Source organism: Vidua macroura, chromosome 1 (assembly GCF_024509145.1).
Source record: "Vidua macroura isolate BioBank_ID:100142 chromosome 1, ASM2450914v1, whole genome shotgun sequence".
NCBI lineage: Eukaryota > Metazoa > Chordata > Aves > Passeriformes > Viduidae > Vidua > Vidua macroura.
In genome coordinates, this window is record NC_071571.1 from 13,059,167 (window position 1) to 13,081,262 (window position 22,096).

The window sequence follows — 22,096 nt, forward strand, 5'->3', positions numbered from 1 at the left end:
TGCTGGGTGGTATAAGGAACCATAGGATGCAAAAGTCTAAATGGAAATGAGTTTATCAGGGTCTGTCTCTAGAGACAAAGTGATTAGTCTGTCAAAATGATTATTCAAAAAGACCAGTCTCTGAGAGGGAAAAAACAGATAGAATGAGGGCCATAGGGGGATAGTATGCATTGTTCAAATATTGATAAATAAGATGCACAGAAGAGGGTAGAGCCTGAGGTACCAGTCACAGCAATGGAATTGCCTATTTACCGGATGAGGAGAATTACCAAGGTGAAAATCCACTGGAAATGGACGGGGCATAGGAAGGCAAAAAGACAGACAGATCCATGTGAAAAATCTTAGAAACCCCCTTGACAAGGATGGAGCAGTAAGTGCCATCTCCAGATTTACAGGCAGCAGGAATGGAGCTGCACCAATCAGCCAGAACTCTCATCTCCAATCAAATTAAGGTTTAACAGAGTGTGTGTGTGTGCATGTGTGTGTATAAAATGACAGATTACATACAAATTGTTCTTCATTTCTTAGGATTATCAAGTTGGGGTTCTGTTCCTATTAGCACCCTGTTTTCCAGCACACAGTAACCTAGAACTACTGCTGTGTAATTACGTGTTTCACAGAGTGGTACATTTACAGGAAGCCATGACTAAATGTCCCTACCGAATCAGCCTCTCGTGTATTAGTCACTCTTTTCATACAAGAAAAATGGAGTTTGACTCTTCCCTCATGTCAACAGCTGTTTTGACTTGACCTCATCTCACTGCCTCTACATGTGATCTGCCATTGCAAGTAGAAAACTGATCTGCTGTTTCAATTAACTTTTCAAGAAACATATTTTCCTCCAGATATTAATGGTATACAGAACCAAAAAAAATACAAAGTGATGTTTATATATAGAATGTCATATTTCAAAAGAATGAATGATTTAACCAATGTAAACATAAGAATAAACTTCCACTACGTAGCAAAGGAATGCAGAGTATGAGGGAAGTTTCACATCTTTCACACATATTTTTATGTACATAGCAATACAGGTGTCCATTGAACTTGAAATTTATGTAAATAATAAAACAATTCTTACAACCAGAGAGAAGAAAGAGAGAAAAAAAAGTTCTATACAATATTTTTCCTCTATCCCCATCCCAATCCATTCCCAATAAAGAGATTAAGAGGGAATGGGTAGAGAACTTAATTCAAATATGTTAGGATTAATACTTTTTTTTTAATATGGTTGACTCTTACTATAGAATTGCTATAAAATTTGTCAGTTGCATATATACCATATGTTATAAAACGTTCCCCTTTATAGTGACATCATTAATTTTATTTGGAGGAACTTTGCTGATCTCACCTTTATATGAGACTTTTCCTTGCATAGGAGTAGGTAGAAGGGAATGCTGAGTACAGAAGACAGACAGTAATGTTATTTTTTGTCTGCACAGCACAGTGGAGTGACTACCACAGCAAAATGTCAGCAATCTGCAGGAGGTTTCTCTTTCCCCCTCATAGTAAAATGAAAGCAGATCTGCACCTCCAGATCACATCTTTCCATTGGAGTAGACAGTGAGAGTATTACTTAGCAATTATCTTTCTCATTTTAAAGATACAGAATGGTAAGTCTAGAAAAAAAAATGGATTCCATAGCACAGGGCAGACTGTGACACTGCAGTATTAGGATATTTTTTAAAACTTCTTATATTAATCAATTGTGTCAGTGAAGAAGGAAAAACTATGCAAAGAACTATTGACTAAATCCCCTGCAAAGGGTTTATATTGACAACTGATACTCCTCCCAAATGAAGCCCCAAGCTGCGCATCACCCTCTACAGATATTGACAGCATAATTCCAGGGTCCCTCTCTTTTCACAAGGAAACAATGGGTTTCAGTGTTGCTCCTCTTCTAGCATTACTAGGATTTCACTTTATCCCATTTCAGAATAAATGGTGCTTATTAAAAATATCTTGTGCTGTGACTTCAGATTAAAGATGCACCCAGAAAACCCCTACATCTTAATCAGAAAGATAAGTAGGACTAGAAAAATAATACTTCCTCCTGACTGCTCTCTCTTCCTTTCTAAGATAGTGAGTCTGAGAAAAAAAAAGTTATTTATTTGAATAAATGAATATAGGAAGGGGACAGTTGGCCTTATATTCTCGGAATATAAGTTGACTAGCTGGGCAAGAAATGTTTCAAAAACCTTGAGTGCAAGTCTTTGTTTACTGAGAATAAGCAATCAATCAGCCTGAGCATACAACAAGACCTTGTTCAAACAATGGATAATGCTGAGTGCCTCAGTCACATAGCTTAGATTGAACAAGTAAGCTTGACATTAACCAGCAAAAAAGGCAAAGTCAACAGCATGAAAGTCACAGAATAAGACAGTTCAGGGAGGTCTCAAGCACAGGAATGTTAACATACGCTCAAATGGACAGAGGGCTTTATTGAGATTTTTCTTAAACAAAATGTTTATTATTTAAAGCTATCAAAACTTGCCTTGAAAACTAGATTAAATAAATCCTTTGCATTTGAAATCTCTATGAGTAAAAGATGTTTAACTTGTGTTAACTTTCATGCAATTAATAGTATCAAGATTATTTTTTCTTCCTGTATATGTTCGTATATGTTTTCTATATTTCATTTACACCAATAGCCTCCATTTACAAGCTTCCCTTAGAAGCAGCCCAAATGTGACAGCAGCACAGAAAAGAAACAGTCTACATGATCAAGAAAAAATTAATGCAAAATCTAGTGCAAAACAAGAACAAAGTATTCTGTGAAATACAGACACATCTCTTTCTATTTCTCTGTCCAGCAGTTTCTTAAATATGTCTTTCTGTATTATAAATGAAATTATAAGTACTCTCAAATTTTGCAGCCAGTAGATCATGACAGTCTTCTGATTACCTGGTGATGAATGAACTTGCACTATTTACACAGGAATTTGGGAGAGAGGGAGAAAGGGAAGGGGGTATGTGGTAAGAGGTGAGAGACCAGATACAGAGAATGATTTCATATCCTTGGGTTAATGAACAGTAACAAGATGAGAAAATCATTTGCAACCTGCAAAGTATACTGGAAAAGAGAGCCTGGTTCAAGATAAAATTTATGCTTTACTTGCAGCTAACTGAAAATTCTATCACATGCAGTCTTCTTCCTCCCACGTTTTCTGTGACAGTAATAAAAACCTTCAGATTAGCCAAGCTATTTAAGACCATAAGATCATGTCAGTTGTGGTAAAAAATATCAATTTGTAACCCGGGCTGTTGCTGTGAACCATTTCTTCACTGCATCCCTGCAGCCCATTCCTCAAACCTTTAGCTGCTCATGCAAGATGATTTTCCTTGAGCCCTTGCAGAACATTTTTGTTCAAAATTCCTCCGTTATGTGTCTGCTGAAAATCATGCATTTAACTTATTTATGCATAAAAAGAAAATACTCACCCAAGAATATCAAATGGAAATTTTCTTAAGACAATCTAGTACATCTTTTGGTTTTGATAAACTGAGCATTCCTGCAGCTACACAAACAGAGGGCATTACATCTCCATAAATTGGTATCTGTCTTATCTCATTTATTCCCACGTGCACAAGAGAGACAAATGCTGGAAATGGAAGTCTGAGGTATATTTCATAGCAGACAGAACCAGGATGCACTTCCTTCTCCTGTGCTGCACTGGGACAAGGGCTCTCCAAGCCTTCAGCCTCTGTTGTGTAAATGAAACATTCATTTTGCACAGGTAGAAAGAAACTAAATTACACACTGATAGTTGTATTCAACTGCTCCTTCTGCCAAAAGGGAAGGCACTGTGCTGAATTTTAAATGAAGTGAATTTGGTAGATTTTCAGGGTATGAACTGCCTGATGCCTCATTTCACTCCAGGGGCTGCAGAAAGGCAACAGGTTTTTTGTTCCTTGAAATTTCAGTGGGTGCACGGCAAAAGTGATAAAAGCTGAATTTATGCTGGACTAATTTTCCTCCATTTAGAAAATAAACATATACAAAAAGGAATTTATTGTTTATGACAAAGTCTAGAAAATTTCTTGTTAAATGTACACTGACTTTTAGTTATTTTGAAACATTCTATCAATTGAAAGTCAGAAATATACAAATGGAAAAAGTTCTTACTCTTTCAAGCACAATGATGCACACCTTTTTTTAATGCAATTGTTAAATTCTAAGATGATGGTGATGATTGTGATGATAATAATGATTAATATGATAAGTGAATAGGAAATTTTCTGTGAGATACTGTTATTTGATCCATAATCAACTCCCCAGGGATTTTTCCAGGAATTGAAAAGTTTGGCTAAAGCATTTTCAATTTCACCCCTCATTTCTTCTGGCTGGTTATAGGGCTTCCCCAAAGGATTAGCATGACACACCGGCAAATGGGTGGCATCCAACAGAGTAGATGAAAATTTGCCTACACTCAAAGGGTAGTAGGAAACAGTTCAAAGCCTAAGGACTAATAAGTGGTGGTGTAACCAAGGGGCCAATATGGAGGATGACATTATTTAATGTCTTCATCACTGAGCAGGAGAGAAAAAATAAAAAAGGCTGATGTCTGATGCCAAGCTCTGGGGAAAAGTTTCTATGCTGAGGAGCTGCATTGCCATGCAGAGGGGCTTTAACAAGCCAGAGGGCTGGATAGAGAGGAAACACATTAGCTTCAGCAAAGAGAAATGCCAACTGCTGCCCCAAGGACAGAAATGTCCCTTGTGGCAGTACCAATAGGGGACAGACTGTCTGGCTTGTAGCTCTACAAGATGGGCCTGGGCAGGGCTGCAAAATACAGTGCTGCTTTCGCAGAGGGCATAGCCAGAAAGGCAAGGGGAGTGCTGCTCCTACTCAGCTCTTGTGAGCTGCATCTGGGTCCAGCTTGGGGCTCACCAATATATGACATATACTTTCAAACTGGAAAGAGTCCAGAGAAAGGTCATTTAGCTGGGGGCTGAAGCAGATGAAATCCAAGGAGAAGCTGATAGGACATGTTTGCTCAGCCTGGAGAAGAGGAGAGTATAGGAGACTTTAATTGCAGCCTCCTGGTATAGGAAAAGGACTTTGCATAAGGGTGGAGCCAAACTCTTCTCTGGGGTGCTCAGCAAGAGGTAACAGTCACAACAAGTTGCAGCAAGACAAGATCTAATTGGATATAATAGGATAAAAATGTAGACTGCGAGTGATTAAGCACTGAAAGATGTTGTCCAGGGACATGGTGGAGTCTTGTCTTGGGAGATTTTGGAAACAAGACTGGACAAGGTCCTGGTTAACCTGGTTTAAATCTGAAGTTATTCTAACTTTAGTTTGGACAGTGTAACCTCTGGACAGTGTAACCTATCTCTTTGACCCTAATTCATCTATGGGTGCCACTACCTTCAAAGGTTGGAGATGGTGTGTAGTCCTGTCATGCCAAATGAAAGCACAAGAAAGAGCTGCCTTCTGGAGACTGAGTGCAGCAGCAACAGAATGCAGCAACATTTCCAGATCAGCTAGGACAGAGCCCTTCCATACATCCACTCTGCTGCAGTATCTGAACAGCACCAAACATTATTGGAATCTCTACAGAGCAGAGAAGAGTCTGTTATGCACAGGGAGGAACAGAGCCAGCACAGCAGTTTTCTCAGGAGACCTGCATTCTTTTATCCTGACCTGTTGTCACAGACTTTATTCAATAAACACACTGGCTCTCCCTAGGAAGCCCCAGTACAACAGTTTTCACATTTACTCAGAGACCAGTCCAGTGAGGTCCAAGATTTTGGACAGTTTCATAAGATAAATATTTATTAATTTGAGTTACTCTAATAGCAAAAGTGTTTACTGACAGTAAAAATTGCTTCCTTTTGGTCTCCTCCCTGCAATTTTCTACAGCTGGAAGTTGTTCTTTCCTTCACATTGCCTGACTGCCCTTTGAACTCCCCCTCACCTCTCTCCATCCTTCCTGTGCAACTGGCATTAGAATAATTTCTGTTGGTTTTTCACTCTGCTATTCCTTCACCCACTCTCTTCTTAGCACAGTCAGCCTGGGAGAACACCCACCAGCCATTTTTATGGGTTTCACATGTATGTCTTATGCCCATAATTCCTGCTACCACCTTCTGCATAATTTTTCTTTGTCTGTTTGGATGGTGTGTCAGACCAGGTGTTTGAATGCTCATGGGAATGGGTGTGGTGAGTAAAATTTATAGCTTATGATAACGGAAACTTCTTAACAGCACTAAATATCCAGGGTTATGTAAGTGCAAACTGCAGGAATTCACAGGACCAGGCAAGAATCCATGAGGGAGTAAAAGTAATGAGATATATTTGTATTTCCAAGCCATCCTTCCTTTGAGCCTGACCCCTGGCAGCCCCTGCTCTGGTGCACAGCAGCACCAAACAGCCATGGTGCACACTGTCCTGCAGCAGAATGAACAAAGCTTCTGCAAGCTGTAGCAGGACACTCACAGGCACAGGAGGGCTTCCTCACTTCCCTATATTTTATGCTCCCCTAACACACAATCAAACTACTGGCTTTTACAATTATGTTTTCTTTAGAGAAAAATAAATAAACTATGGCTGATTGCTCAACACCAAATTTGTGGAATTGTCTTTTTATTAGCCAAAAGTTAATAAATTCCTTGTGAAAGCCCAAATTAATGCAGCCTGATGTTTTAGAGCACCACAACTGTGACTGCTATTGAGTGTTGGGGTAGGCATGAGCTGCAGATGAAGCTTTCTGAATGATGGAGACATTCAGAAATTTTCTCTTATGATTTTCCTCCTCCATGAGTGAGGTCATACTGCAATCACACACACACACAGAGGATGAAGACCTAAGCCTCATCTTAGGAAATCTGGCTAAACAAATGAAAGATGGAGAGATGGAGCAGAGAGGTATATCAAAAAGAGATTTTTTTGTTTGGCTTTTTTTTAACTTTCTAATGAACACATTAATTTAGGACACTTCATCCTACTTATTTCTGGGTAGCTGGACATTTTCTATACCCATAACTTTACTCATTTTTGTCTACCATTCTACCATATTTGTAGGTAGCTACCAAAGCTCACGTATTTCCTCTTGCAACCCAAGTTTTCCAGTGAAGATATATATACATGCATATAAATATATATATGCAATATATATAGTATATAAATGCAATAATTGAAACAGCTTTATAAAGCCCATGAATGTAACTGCTTCTACTTTGCACCTATCAGTCTGTCTGTTGTTATAATTAGAGCAACTTTTGAACACTAAACCTCTAAAAACATGCAACTTGTAGGTTTTGAAATAAATACAATAGTATGTTAATAAACTCCAGGAAAAAAAAAAACCTGCTCCTAGCTCCTACACATGTTCACAGTTGTATTTTTAGGTTATATATAATAGACAGCAATCTTTGTTTGGAAGCCAACACACACTTCCCCAGTGAACTGCAGGATGCACATAAATAATCAGGGCTGGAGAGAGGTCATCATGAGGCTAGAACTGGGGTTAGCAACAGCACCGAGCAAACCAATTGTTCAGAAAGCAAATCAAGCTAAGTGCAACATAACTGACTGTGCTGAAAGCTGAATAGACTTAATCATAGGGATGAGGCAACCTTAAACCTTAGTGCTCAACAAATTTTATTAAGAATCTACAAGCTGTGAGAGAAGTTATGCAGTTAGGCTGTAGCTCAAGGGAATAAGTGTGCAAAAGTAAGACAAGGGGAATTTAATAAGGCCCAAGGACCACCAGCTGAGCTCGTGAGAATCAATCAGTAGGAGCTTGGTCCCAAGGTCTCCTTCTTACTGCAGTAGGGAACATATTAATGGTATATATTGACTTGCAATAAGAGATTCCTGGAAATGTTTCCCTTTTAACTTTTGCTACATAAAATTTAGTTAACAGTAAACTGTGTCTGTTTCCCTTCAGAAAAATAAAATAGACTTTGTCAAGATTTACTTGTCCAAAAGCTCAATTTCTGTAACTGAAAATTGAGTTCTTTCATTTCAATGTACTTGGGCACTGTCTCGTGGTCATGTTATGATCTCATTCGCTTTGTTGGGCCAGAATCCCTGGACAAATTTACCTGCACTCATACCTAGGGACTCCCATGCTGCAAGCAAGAGCCTCTGCCTGAAAGGGGGAATTGTCTCATGGAAGACACAGGTATTTTCATAAAGAATAAGCCCCTCACAGCAGCCCACAAATTGTGCCCAGAATATATGGCATGCTAAGAGTCACTGCTCAGCAGGAGGAAAGGTGGGAGAGGAGAAAGGAGGATTTTCAGAGGTGTTATACACTTTGCAAGTGAATTGCTGAATTCTTTAAACACAGCTTCACAACACTAATTAGAAAGCTAAGCCTTGTGATTTCCTGATAGATTTCTAAATATCTTAGAAAAACCATTAGGGAGAAATGTAAAAGGCAGAAATTCCACAAATGGACTGTAACTAAACAGAATCAGTTTTGAATATCACTCCAATCTGTCCACAAAGTCTGCTTTCTGCCTGAAATTTTTTCTGTATGTCCTATATGAAGGAACCATATTTGCTTGGTTTTTTTGCTTTTATTTTCTCTCAAAAGTTTCCTGTAAACTAGATAATACATTTTGTCCTGAATTCTAAAGGCATTTTAAAATAATACTGCATACTTAATCTTGTCTTAACATGCCTTTTGGTTGGTTTGTTTGTTTTTTTTTTCCTTTGGTCTGGGAGCTACATTTGGTGGGATGCAGCAATTGTACAACCCTACTGATTAACTGATGTTACAGGAATGTTATGAAACTTAGGTAATTGAAGTTTGTAAAAAGCTTTACAGAATTTTAAATGAACGCTGCTTCAGTTTAAGTAAGAAATAGTTATTAGGAGTAGAAAATGGAAAGACATCTGATGAAACAACATATAGCAAAAAAACTACAAAACAGAGGATCTATGCAAATCATAACTAAATGAACATCCATTTGTAGCTCCTTTAAGAGAATAGAGTGATTGAATAACATGTGCTGGAGCCTGATCTCATTTACCTGAACTGTGCTTACAGGAGCTGAGTTCCTCCTGATTTACACCAACACAAACAAGACCAGAATCAAGCCAGGCAAGAGCCCTAGGGGTACCCTTAGAATGAGAAGAAAAGGAAAGAGCTCCACGCTAGACAAACCTACCAGCCCAGGGGATTCCTAGTTTGAACTACTTGTTATATGACAATTGCCAGCCCTCTGGCAAAACTGACACTTGGTACATATGGAACTTTCCAATCATGAAGAAGAACCTTTTTCTTCCACAGAAGAAAAATTCAGTTTTTGGGAAGGGACAATGCCTAGTCAAGGTCAGAAAAAATTATCTGGTAAAAACAATTCCCCCTTCCTCATCAACTGGACTCATTTCCACTATACCTGAAGGAAATCTGTTTATTTTACTGGCAAAGACTATTTTTCTTAGTCACTTGCAAGCTGGATGTTCTTTTGAGACAGATCTGAAGCACAGTGTGAACATTCTTTCACATCCCCAGCAACAATAATGGTGAAGCTTCACTTGCAGCCCAAATAGCAATTGCAAGAATTGTGATGGAATTACAGCACAGCTAGACATGAAGAACATGATTGCACTTAAAGGAGCACTTGCAGCTGTTGAATAAAAATTCAACCTGCACATGTCTGATGGAAAGGTTACTCATAAAGAGCCATCTATGCTGGCAAAATACTTTCTAGGGTGCCTTCAATGTATATTCAGTGCCATACAGGACACTTGCTATTGAGGAACTGTGAGAAACAGCAAGTCCAAAAGGAAATATTTGGACTTACAGCCCACACAGGTCCAGCTGGTTCCTGAACTGTTGTTTGACACAGATCTCATCATTTAATCTGCAATTTTCAAGTCAGTATTCACTTTGGTCTTATCACCTGTAGCAACTACCTGCCTCTTATTACAACGTTGCATGGAAGAAAGTGTCCCTGTACACCTATCCTTGCCCTAATAATCCAGAACTCCATTTTCAGCCTCAGACTACATTTCATACTACAAATATATCTGCAATGGTTTGACCAAACAGTGCCAATCTTGAAACCAGAAATCTTGGAAAAGCCAAGTATTAAAGACAGATCTGCAAACACCTATTCAAATATCCATATTTAGGGGCCATTATTCTTCTTCAAAGACTGACAAAAATAATTGATACTATTTCAGATGCCTGACAACAGTTGTATATGACAATCTAATACTGCCCTCTGCAATGTATTTGTTCTTTTGATAGCTGTATGTGGCAGACAAAACTTCCGGACAATAGGTAGAAAAAAAATTTACTAATTCTGCCTATAGCACCTACAACTGATTTGAGTTCTTCTTCCAGAAAAGTAACCATCTGGGGAGGAATTCTTGAACAGCAAGAGAGTACCAGGAGCAGGGACCAAATGACCAGACTAAAACCAAAGTAGAATTCACTTGTCTATTATGGTATTTTTAACACATTGCTCATACTAAAGTCTTCCAGGATAACACAATGTCATTTTCTTTATTAAAAATAGTCTTTAGAAACTATACTTTGGGTGTTTTGTGGCTACCACAGTAGATGAGAATTAAATTCTATGTCATGTTTTTTTTCTTTTAAGACTCTGATCAGCAAACACTTAAGATCACTAGCTGCAAACTGTCTGTCATTTGAAGACTTCTTTTCATTTGACATACAACACTAATCTTTGGAGTATTTTGCTCCACCAGTCCTTTCTTGGTTTTAAGAATAAATTTTAACCCTCCCCATCATGCTTATAATGAGATTGAAATATCTGAGGTCTGTTCCTTCTCACCACAGAAGGTGAGCCATTGCCCAAACACCCCTCCTGCTTGCTCAGTGCATTTCTGCTCATCACCTTCTGTATTCTTCTGTGTGCATGGTACCCCCTTCTCCTGCCTGAGGTGATTAAGAGATGACTACTTTCTTCTTGGATTTTACTTTCTTTGGTTCCTCAGCAGTCAAATCCTTTCTTCATAGACCTGGAGAGCTGCTGCCAGTCAGCTCATCAAGAAAGCTTACCTTCACTTATATGCCACATTATCTTAGCCTTTCATTTGATTTTCCTGATCTTTATTTGCTAGGCCCATACTGTTGTATTTGAACTAAGGTGGCAGCAAAAAAAGGGGACTGATTCATCTCTTGCTCCCTTCTAATTTGCCAGTGTCTTCATACTTTCCACCTTTTGCTCTTTATTTGGGGAGTTCTCTTTTCATTAAGACAGTTTTTATCAGCCAATTTCAAAGTATTTTCTTACATATCTGACTTACAATTCACAAAAATCCTTCCTTGTATCTGAGGTGTTATATAGTGTGACTCTGATTACACTTGCACAGCTGCAAATATATTTTCTTAAATGGAGTTTTTCCTGACATGAACAGGAAGCCCTATAATATCTTAGCTATATAGAGCTATATATACAGCTATTCACTTTATCTAAAATAGGGGTTTATTATTATTTTGTAAAAAGAAGACGCTTTCATTCTGACCTAGATAAGAATCTCTTTCTCTTCCCTTCTTAAGACAACTATGAAAATGAGATTGTAAATCTCCTATGGAGGAGAGACTTGGACAAATCAATAATTTATGTTATGATTTTGAGAGACTTTCACCTTGAGGAACTGCCAGCCCTATCGTAATTCTGTAGATCTTGTTTGAAAATGTTTTCCATTACTAATCGGGAGAACCTTTTTTTTCCTTATTATTTATACAAGGCTCCTTTGATTTTCAGCGTGTGACACTTCAGAATGAAAATGGTGTCTGCATTAATTAAAAAATGAAGAGAACTCTTACTTACCTTCCCCCTCACTTAAAATCCAAGTAAAACGCTGGCAGGCAACACTCAGCATGTAATGTTCTACTTCCAGCCATGAACCTCTTTAACAGATTTCTGTCATTTTAGCTGCTTCTGGCTAAAATCACTGGTTATAATAGTGACTTGGAAAGAAAAATGAGCAGAGAGTTAAGAGCAAAATGGGGGGTAGGTACACATGGCAATTAAATTAGCCTTCTACAAATGTCAGGCAGAGAACACGTCAGTCATATCATTCCTAAACAAGGCCCTGACAGTGCCAGGTTTAGGCTGAGGCCTTTGGGGGGAAAAAAAACATATGAGTTTATGCACCTTTCTTTTGACCTCCACAGCTTACTAAAGAGCAGACTGCCACATCAACAGCTCACTTCCCCAAATCACTCACGGTTTGAAGAAGTCTTCATCATGACTTGCAGCCGCACGTTCTAGCCACGGGCTTGCTTTAGCCACACAATCTCCTGGAGACCGGATGATTAAAGGTCACCCATTCTTACCCATTGCACCACAAATCCAAAGCACTCAGTGAAAGTGAGGTGGCCAAGGTCTGCCCACACAAAGTGCACACACAAGAGCTGCTGGAATGGCATAACCAACGGCGGGGCCGGGACCAGCCTCTTGGGATGAGCTCCACATTTCTGCCTTGGCCACTGCAGGCAGCTGTGACATTTCTGAACCATACCTGGAAACAGCACAAAGCCTCCAGGACTTGTGGAAGTTGTAGAAGTTGTGTCTGGTTGCTCTACGCCAAGGAAATTGTTTCCCTTACCTCTTTACAGCAAACCAATTCTAAGATATGACAAAGCCTAACAAATCTGAAAGAATAGGAATTAGGAGGCATGGGGGGAAACTTAAGGGAGAGTTCTTTGGGCCAGGATTTTGAGTGTTAGCACCAACTTCCAGCTCCAGTTGATTTAGACTTTGTTTACAATGAAGCACCAATATGAAAATTTTTTACAGCTTTCTGGGATGAAATTACTTCCTTTGTGCAGGTATCTGACTATCACTCCAAACTCTTTCTCACAATTCACTGTTATCACTGTGGAAAAATTTCTGAGCCACATGATGTTGGAAATATTAATCTATTTTGGTTCACAATCTGAAAAAAATACAACCGATATACTATTGAAAGCAAAAAAAAAAAACCAACAAACCCATTTATGTTTCCCAAACTTTCCAGGTCTTGATCAAGTCTTTATGTTGTGGTCTTACACAATTAAAGTCAACATAGACAATTAATGCACTGATAGGATGACAAAGAAGTTTGTAGGCCCTGGACAATTTAAGAATATTCAACCCTTATCTCAAGATGAAAATAATAACTGTTGGGTTTTAAATAACATCAAAATTTGACCTAAACTCCCAGTGAACATCAAGTTATACTAGGAAAGGAAACCCTACAACCTCTAAAGATTTACATGTATAGAATGGGAACAATACAGCTGAGTCCTTCCAAAACTCCTCATCTCACTTATTCCCTCCTGATTTTCATATTAAATTTTTCCTTTTTTACTTATTTCCCCCAGTCCTAAAAAGCAGCTCAGATTTCCACATATACACAGAGCATTCATGGCAACAACTCTGTGACTAAAACTGATGAATATGTAACAAGATCTTAAAAAATGCATGTGAAATATGCAAAGGCGTCAACTTAATGAGTACTTTCATTTTGTCCTGTTTTTGCATTGAAGGGTCAGTTTATCAAACAAACAGCATCAGAATAAATCACTTGTATTCTGAAACATAGATAATTCATCTGGCTAAACAAGGAGAATTACTTGAAATTAAGCAAAGGACTGGAATTCTCCTACCATAGGATCACACAGGATGTGCTGTTAAAATATCAGGGCATCCAGGACATTTTGATATGTCATCTGAGGCCTTAAAAAACTGACATAAGAGGTGAGCTTCCATTAAGTGAGCAGTCACCAAGCAGAAACTTTTAAAGAATCTTCACTGAGTTTAGAAGATTGGTGTAGCAATTGTTCATTTTGATATCTGGAACTGAAATGTGACTGTTTTACAAAATGTAAAAATAAAAAAAGCGTGCCATCATTTGTTGTGGCTTTGTTATTTCACCTACCTGTTCATTATCAGAAAAGGAATTTTTAAAGTCCTAAAGAATCCTTAAGTCTTAAAGCATCCTTTAAGAGTGACAGAGATGGGCTTTTATTTGTGCAGTGGTGCATGATGAATGTTCATATAGGCAGCCATGGGTATACTAGAACTGCTCATTCAGACACCTCACAGATGTCTTTGGATATTGTCTGTGAAGTGCAACTTTAAAAAGAAAAACATGAAGGAACTATTTACAATTTCAGTCAGTCTGCTAAGATGAACAATAGCACATAAGTTGGGTAGTTAGTTCAAAGCTTCAGCATTTGCAAACACCAGGTTTGAGAAACCACACAAAGTAAAATCTGACGTAAATTTCATCTACATTAATTTGTTCAAGCAATTTGGAATTGACACATTCCTAGTAATTCCCATCCATGTTCGTTTGGAAACAATTAAACAAAACTTGTTTAAAAAATAATCTGTTGAGGCATTTCCCCCATCTCTTCCAACAAATAATTCAACTCCAGAAGTTTCACAGTGTTTTTTATAATGTATGGGGTTTTTTTCACCTGGGTCATTTCTTACCCATGTGAAAGTTCTACTATCTCACTTTTTGCCTTCAACAGTTTGAAAACTAGAGAAATCATTAATATTAAGAAGAATGCCAAAGACGATAGTTTTCTTATCTTGTCTTTGTTTCTTTTCCTCTGGGCCACATAAGGATATTCAAGTCAGCAGAGACAGTGTTACTCTTTAAAAATCCTGCTGATTTAATATTTAGTAGGTGATGGATTCCACCTCAACAATCAGTCTCAGGAATAAAAATAGTCTGAATCCTACTCCACAGGAGTGCCATCCACAAATCCATAGATAGAAACCCAAAGTATTGTACAGGACATTTCCTGCTCAGTAAGCTTGAGACAAGCTGCTGTGATTCCCTATATATACACATATATTCTGAGCTGATGCCTGTCAAACCAGCCCCTGGTTAAGTGGCAAGAATAATATAGCTTCCTTTCCCTAGAGGTAACTGTCCTCATTACTGAAGCGAATGAACCCCTCGGTGTATAATAGAATCTTCTTTAAAATATTCATCATATGACAGCTGATATTTCAGCCATATTTGGTTGGAATGCTACCAATGCTATTTTGGGGAACTTAGGACTCCATAGTCAATTAACCTAGTATTTTGCTCACCATCTAATTTATAATTTTATCATAAATCATTAAACATTTATGTTAGTATGTAACTTGTTATTCTCCTATTCAGGACTGAGTCAAACAGGCAGACCAGGCTTTCTCTTTCTGCAGCAATATCCATTAAAACATCTGGACTAGCAAAGCTGAAACTTTACACTTTCCCTCAGCCAGAAAACATCAACTTCTCCAAGGTGAGTCACATCATCCAGCACGGTTCTGTTTCCTTCACACTTCTCAGAATCAACACTTCAGACTGTGAAAACCTCCCTCTGCCAACAGGTCTCAGGGAGACCATGGACAGGCAGGGGGAAATAACACAGGGGCCAGAATTCTCCACCAGAAATCAGAACAAAAAACTATGTAGGGAGAGAAAGAAACAAATAGAGCAGCAGGTTATTCACTCCAAACATTTCCTTGTTCAAACACCAAACAATGTTCTTTTTTTTTTTTTTTACTCTCCATTCTTACTTCTTTCTCAAAACAAATACTGTATTTTTCCCTGCCTACTCTTCCCATTTTTTTCCCTACCTGTCCTTAATTACAGCCACAGACTTCAGAAAGCCCTATTCCACATGCCTTCCACTGCATTTACACTTTAGCCTTCCACAAGCCTTCCCTGTCCTGTTCCATGCGAGGCACGTAAGGCAGGCACACAAAGGAGCCTCGCCGGGCGGGGGGAGCGTGTCACCGACATGCAAGGCTGCTCAGGAAGTTTACACAGCACTTGCTCAAACTCTGCAAGCCTTCCTGACACCAGCTCAGCATTCCAGCACACCAGCATCATTTTTAAGTGATTTCTCATGTGATTAGTGCTGTCTCTCCATTCCCACATGCTACTCAGACACTGGTGGCAAAAAAAAAAATCATTCTTACTCTCATCAGGACTTGTTTGTCATCAGAATCCCTCTTTAGATTTAGTAATTTGCTTAGTTTTAGCCTACTTATCTCATTATGCTGGTCTAATTAAAATCATTTGCTGACAAATATTGTCAGTAATGTAACAGTTGGCTAAATTAACACTGGCTTAGCCTTAGCTGTGTTATCAGCTTAACTATGAAGCACTGATTGATGAGCATTTTAAAGCAGGAATTCCTTTCTTCAGGTGAAATGCAGAGAAGGCAAAGCTGGAGATTTGAATGTGAAACATCAGCAAGTCTTACCAGAAGAAAGTCAGACATAATTGTGCAGAAGTCAAACCAAACGCACATCTCCACAACTTCTCTGCAAGCTTGGTTGTAAAAACAAAGATGCATTTGGCCCAACCTGTTAAAACAGCAGGCACATAGCTTAACATCTAAAATTACTGCTATGAGCAGTATGTCTTGTAGTCTGATTCTTATTTACTTTTTTGGCATAAATTAAGTATTTCTAGACAACAATTATTCCTACAGACAAAACTTAATTGCAATATTCATCACCAAATATGTCTAAATGATAGGGATGCTGAAGTGTTTTACAGTGAAAACACATCCAATTTTAATGAAGTTCAAAAGAAAAATGTTTATTTATGGATTAAAGTACACAAAGATCTGCTTCTCACACTTTCTGAAATACTGACAGCTTTTTTTTTTTTTTTTTAAGAGAAAAAGAGTGCAAGGGAAGGAAAGACTTCACATCTTGTAAATAGTTGTGATGAGTGGATCAATGTTCCCAGCAGACAGGCAGAGAGCTCCTGGGTCTTTTGACACTAGTTGAGATCAGATGATATACAACTGAAGTCTGAAGACAAAGTTGCTTCTAAGAGGTTGCATCTGGTGAAAGGGTGGAGATGTGCTGATAACCCATTACAGCTGCAGGGGGATGTCTCAACATGTCTTGAGAAAGACTGCATATTTCTCTCTTTGGGGCTGAGGTTTGCTACTGTTCAAATTAAGTGACATCTTTTTAACATTCCTAAAGAAGAAAAAATGTGGAATCCAAACCAGAACAATATCCTGTAGAAAAGTGATTTCTATTTAGTAGGCTCTTATGAGGGAAAAAAAGCAGAACTACATATCTAAAATTAGCTCCTCTACTGAAGACCTAAATTGAAAACAACTTTAAGAGAAGATGAGAATGTTTCTGAGTAATATATAAATATAACAGAAAAAAAAAAAAAAAAAAAAAAAACCAGAGAAGAATCCAAGTTTTGGATAAAATTTTCAGAACACCCTTCCCCACTTCAGGAATTTGCAACCACCACCTATTGAATGAGAGCTGCTGCTGTTGGTCTTCAGAATTATCTATTAGATGAGGCTGCACAGAAATATTACAGGGGGAATACCAACCTCCCAGAGATACAGATTCAGCCTGCTTGGAATCAGATATTGGAAAAGAAATTAGAAAAGTGTGGCCTTGCATAGACTTGACAGTGCTCCACTGGAACAACCAGAACCCAGGTTTGCACAGGCTCTAGCAAGTTAACTTGCGCAAGAAATCCCAACTGCTTAAAAAAATATTATTCGGCTTGGGGAGAGGAGTAAGGGGGGAAAGGGAAATATAACACACAGGTAATCCTTATTGCTCTGAAAACTGCTATCACTGGCCAAGGCAAGAAAAGACACCATCTGCTGCCATTATTACAGTCCAATTCTCTGTGGATTCAACCACAGGAAAAGAGTAAGTCCAGAGTTAGGCCTCAGCTTACAGCACATGGGCTGAAGAAGAAAAAAAGACAATCTTTTGCTAAGCCAGCTAACAACACGCTGCTGCTCCAACACTCTGCCTCAGGCCATGCAGCCTCAGCTGCACCATCTGGGCTGGAAAGACTCCAGGGAGGAAAGAGCAGCTGAGAGTGCAACAAGTTGAGGATCCAGTATAACCACGACCATTCTGTTCTATGAGTTCACCTGAAACCTCACCTTCCCAGTTCCTGTTTCTTGTTCTCTGACACCTACTTTGTTAAATTGTTATTTTTGATGTGTCCTTCTCTATCCAGATGTATTAATTACTTGTTTCTCACTAAATGCTGGTTTCATATGCCTTTCTAGTGTATAACCTTCTCCCTGGATTCACAAGGTACAGCATCCTCATGAAATGCCACTTACAATGAAGGCTTTAGGCACCAGGAATAAAACACAAGTTGAGATTGTTTTTTAGAGCAGTAGAACCCCTTCCGAGATCTTGTGACATCAGTTATCAGAAACAAAGATAAAATGCTTTTCCTATTTTCAGCATCAACATTACCACTGATTTTAACACTGCAGGATATGCCCCTGTGCACTGAAACAAACCACCTGTATATGAATGCAGTCGGGATGAAGTGACCTCCAGCAAAGCAATTTCTTATCCTTTGATTCTGAGGAGTAATAGTAAAAAGATCTGTCCCTTTAATCTGTATCTCAGTCAAGTCACCCACAAAGAGATGTAACATTCTGGATCACACTCATTTGTTTCCCTTTCCTTGACACCTTACCATGCTTCCCATGTTGTTTAGACATTTACTTTTCATTCCTGACATGCAAAAGTTACCAACTTTATATGAGGCCATAATGCCAAGACGTGTGCTTTCTGAAGGTTGACAGTGTTAGCTAAGAAATGAAATCCAGTGGTCTCCTAGGAGAAGAAACAAGAAGGCAGTGTGAATTACCTGCAGATTTAATGTGAAAACTCCATTTTGGATAACCAATCAGGGAGCAGACTGGGGATGTTAGAGTGCAAATCTACAAATTCATATAATTGTGCTGGCAGTGCAACACACACTCCCTTTGCAATTCTCATTCACAAGAGAGGAAGAATAAGAGTGACTCATGAGCTGGCCTGCCTCAACCTCCACAGCAGAGCTGTGGCTGTCTCCTTAACACCCTAACACCCCTTCTACCAACTTCAGAGGCAGCAGTTCCCATGGGGATCTCCACATCAGGCCAGAAAATGCTCCTGGCAGAGCAGAGACAGTTGTCCTAAAACTCCTCCCCAGCTGTACACAGTTCCATGTGACAGGGATGGATCCTGAGGTCTAAGTGTACACCTGAAATATTTTGCTACTCTCTTCATGACATCAGCATCAAATCTTAAATTGCCTTGAGCAGGATAGGAACTTTGCATGGCATCACATGAGTTGCTGAATGGAAAATGTACATTACCTGGAAACTGTCTTCAAAACTCATTTTAAAAAGAGACCAGAAAAATCTGACATTGTTTTCATCTTTGCAGATGGATTAAAGAAGATACCTGAAAATAATTTAGAAAGCTGCCTATGTTTTTTACATATGTACACGTTAGTTTCTGCTTTTCAATACCCAAATCCTGACTATTTCCACTGGTCTTACTTCTCTGCAGGGAAGCACTGCTTCTCTGCTGGTAGCTCATCATGTCCCCACAGTAAAGGCAGGACTTGTTCTTACATGTTGAGAGCTAGCACAGAGCAGAATTTAATGATCAGAATAGTACATATTACACAGGCAATTGCAAACATTTCAGTGCTCAGGATTTTGAAGGAAGTTATTTCTATATTATAGTTATGTGGAATGTTTTCTGAAATACTCACATGTATATTTGAGTCCATCCTTGGGATCTGGATATCCAGCAGATGGATTACAAAATCTGACTTATAATGGTTTTATTATCAGGGCTTACCACTGCCAAATCCATGTCCTCTGACATCTCTGATAGAATCCCATCAGTTCAGGGAATATGAAGTGATACCCAGGAGCCTAGCAAAGGATACAGGTATTCAAACACTACAGGAGATGAAGTGATGAAGTCAAATTTCCTAGGCCAGAGAAGGATGTGAGGAGAAATGAAGTAGAAGGAATGAGCAAATGTCCTCTTGCAGCAGGTCCATATGGGCATGGGCTCATCTCTCCCCTTCACTCATAGACAGTTTGCAGACTGAAGCCACTCTAATCTCCTTTCTGCTTCTGGAGAGGGATGTGCAGCTTCACATCACCTCTGACAATGAACATCAAACATGCTGTGAGGTTCAGGTATCTGTAGGGAAAAGGAAAAAAAAAAAAAAGTAAAAAGCAGCATAAAAGTACTCTTTCAGGACAGAATAGGTCAGAAGACCAGAGGATGCAGATCCAGACATTAACTGACAGTTCTTATCCAGTGGTGTCTGTCCCCTGAAGGCCCTATGGCAGCTTCTGCTAAGTGACCCATTTCTTGCAGCCCATATCCAGGGAGCATGACCTGGTGCCACCACATCAGCACCAGCTGGCATTGTTTCAGATGTATCACAGAGCAGAAGAGTGAACCAGCAGGGACGCTTAATTTTTACTCCTTAAAGGGAGAAGACATTAGGAAAAGCTACGTGTATTGACTCTGTCCTTAGTATAAATGGAGGGGTTTACAAGGCCTTTGCTCTCCATAAACATATTTGGAGGGAGAAAGTTACCAGTTTGGCACATTTTGCCAGCTGTGTGACCTATTTATACTCCACTGTATTTTCACAAGTGCAATGTGCACAATCCGCCCATCTGAACAAAGACAGTAAGACAGAGATGCCCTGTGACACCACAGGGTACTCCTCAGAAAAACCCACCAGGAGGTTCAGAGGCTGTAAGGAGGAGGAGATCCCCTGCTCACAGCATGCCTGCTTTCCTCTCCTGGATCATACCAGAACACTGCACACTGTGTCTATGGCTTTCCATGCGTGGAAAAAACAATGCCAAAGAATCTTTTAGATAACAGTCTCACCAAGTGCAGTCAAGAGCTTAATGAAGGCAGCTTTCACAAATCAAGTGAAGAGCTCTGGACACAATCCAGAAGAGGATGTTGGGAAGCAAATTACTGCACTGACAATACATTGGGTTCCTATGTCCAAATTTTAACATATTTAATTGTATTTAGTGGCTATTTCCCTCTGTAACAGCCAAGAAAGATGAAGGGACTCTGCACAGGAATGTGTAATAGTTGCTTTACAAAGGGTATCTGAAATTCCCATTTCCCACCTTTCCATCCTTACAATTGAGATTCACAGCCCCAAATCCTTCCATTAAATTACTGAACAAAATTATGCTATTGCAATTAGTATAAGCAGTGGAACAAAGTTTAGATTCTGCACAAGTTTCGATGCAATCAAAAAAGTACATTTATTAGTATGTACCAGATGCTTTTTAGCTTATCTAGTCATCTTAAATATACAGCATTGATCAACTACTTATATTTAAAAAACAGTACTACCCATGACACAGATGGTAGTATCTAGATTATGACAGGCACCAAAATTTGTGGTCCAGCTCTCCAGGTTCTTGCAGCTGGAGATCAATATGGCCAGCCAGACAGAAAAATCTGCACAGGACACAACACAGCATCAGGCCACGTTGGATGGGTCTTTGAACAACCTGGTGTAGTGGAATATGTCCCTGCCCATGGCAAGGAGGGTGGAACTAGATATTCTTTAAGGTCCCTTCCCACCCAAATACTTCTATGGTTCTATCAGTAACATTTCATTTTCTTAGATGGTCTTTTACATCTGCCTTTTCCTTTAGGATCTACTGCTTTTAAGGACCAATTTTATTCTACTTTAGGGAAAAACTGTTCTTTTCCCTAATGGGAATAATCTCTAGTAGCCACTAGTCACTTCTTAAAGAGATGACCATTCAAAGGCATGTTCCAGAGACTCACATTAATCGGATGAAAAAATATGTTCTTTAGTAAGCTCTGGCATATTGCAAATGCACTGAATGCTTGACATTTTTATGATTATGCTAATGTTGTGACATTTGATGTGCTTGTTTAAAAAAAAAAAAAAAAAAATCATGCAATTAAGTTCTCTGAAAGAAAACCAGAAAGAAACAGATCAATCACTGAGAAGGCAGAAATGAAAACTGCTTCTACCAGCTTTAGAAACAAATGCCTGCTAGTCAATGGCAAACATTTGAACTAGATATTTCAGATTTGTCAGTTTTACTCTGAAAGTAAAGAGCACTGGTAGGGTGACTTTCAATTTTTAGCACAAGCAGTGGCTTCACTTTCACCTCTCCCCTCTACCTTTGAAGTATAATAGCATTTGTCATGAAATGACTCTTTCATTCACTGAATTATAACCCTTAGAAAACTATTGCTTCCTTGTAGACAATTTCAAAATATGCATAACCCAATTAGATCATGGAACCTTGCTTTTAGCTTCATCCCC